Source organism: Bison bison, unplaced genomic scaffold, assembly GCF_000754665.1.
Source record: "Bison bison bison isolate TAMUID 2011002044 unplaced genomic scaffold, Bison_UMD1.0 scf7180017864232, whole genome shotgun sequence".
In the NCBI taxonomy this organism is placed as follows: domain Eukaryota; kingdom Metazoa; phylum Chordata; class Mammalia; order Artiodactyla; family Bovidae; genus Bison; species Bison bison.
This window is the reverse complement of record NW_011494804.1, coordinates 2407252-2409051: the sequence shown is the minus strand read 5'-3', so window position 1 is coordinate 2409051 and position 1800 is coordinate 2407252.

The following is a 1800-nucleotide window of genomic DNA, read 5'->3' as shown; positions in this document are numbered from 1 at the left end:
ATAGCCTTGACTAGATGGACCTTTGTTGGCAAAGTAATGTCTCTGCTTTTTAATATGCTGTCTAGGTTGGTTATAACTTTCCTTCCAAGGAGTAAGTGTCTTTTATTTCATGGCTGCAGTCACCATCTGCAGTGATTTTGGAGCCCCCCCAAAATAAAGTCAGCCACTGTTTCCACTGTTTCCCCATCTATTTGCCATGGAGTGATGGGACCAGATGCCATGATCTTCGTTTTCTGAATGTTGAGCTTTAAGCCAACTTCTTCACCCTCATCTTTCACTTTCATCAAGAGGCTCTTTAGTTCTTCACTTTCTGCCATAAATGTGTAACTTGAAAAATTTGACACCTGAATGAAAGTCACTTGGTTGTGTCCGACTCTTTGCAACCCTATAGGCTGTGGCTACCAGGGTCCTCTATCCATGAAATTCTCCAGGCAGGAATACTGGAGTGGATAGCCATTCCCTTCTGCAGGGGATCTTCCTGACCCACGTATTGAACCTGGGTCTCCTGAATCATTAATGTAATTATCACCCTAGTCAAGATATGTAACATTTCCCACATCAAGAAGTCATTCTCATGGGCCTTCCCAGCCACGAGGTCATTCTGTGACGTCCCTCACAATGTTTCTTCTCTTCATATAAATGGGACTCTACCAGGATGTACTCTGTCTGGCTTCTTTAACTCAATATTATGTGTGTGAGGTTCATCCATATTGTTGTGTGTACTGATAATTTATTCTTAGTCTTTGCTCTGTAGTATTTTTCTTCTGTGAAAGAACATTTAGATTATTTCCAGTTTTTGTTGGTAATTCTACAACCAGTATTTCTGTACATGAACGTAAGAATTCTTTTCTCTTGGGCATATGCCTACTGGTAAAATTCTTGGGCAAGATGGTATGTGTATGACTAGCTTTAGTAGATAGTGTCAAAGTTTTCTAAAGTAGCAATACCAATTTACACTCTTATTAGCAATATATGAAAGTTATAGGTGCTCCATATCCTTGTCAGCGCTTGGCACTGGAACTCCTTTTAATTTAAGCCATTTTGGTGGGAGTGTTTGCTGCTGCTGCCGCTGCTGCTAAGTCGCTTCAGTCCTGTCCGACTCTGTGCGACCCCATAGATGGCAGCCCACCAGGCTCCTCTGTCCCTGGGATTCTCCAGGCAAGAATACTAGAGTGGGTTGCCATACCAGATTATTATTTTACTGTCCCTCGATACAGCTATTGATGTTGAACTTCTTTTCATATACATATTGGCCATTTAGAGAACATCTGAAAACCAACCAAACTAATTAATATTAACATACTAAAGAAAAATACACATGGACATTTCAATAAAGGCAGAAAAAGCATTTAATATTGAATGCTGTCTTCCTAAGTGTTACAACCAGGACAGGAAGTCCATATCACTACTTCTATTCAACACTATAGTAGACATCCAAACCAGTGACAACCAGCAAGAAAAATCAAAGGTATAATGACTGCAGAGGAAGACATTTACCCATCTATTCACAGATGACAAGACAGTGAAATGACCGAAATTCTAAAAGAATCTACAAAATATTATATAATAAGGGAAATTACATATAAGAAATAATAAATGAACTTATCAAGATTGTTGACTATAAGGTCAATATGTAAAAATCAGCAGTGTTTCAACAAATACTAGCAACAAACAAATAGAATATTAAAAACCTAAATTGCCATTTAAAAAGCATTAAAAAACCCAAATACCCATGAATAAATATAATGAAAGATATGTAAGACCTCTCCACTGTAATCTACAAAACACTGCCAGGAGAAA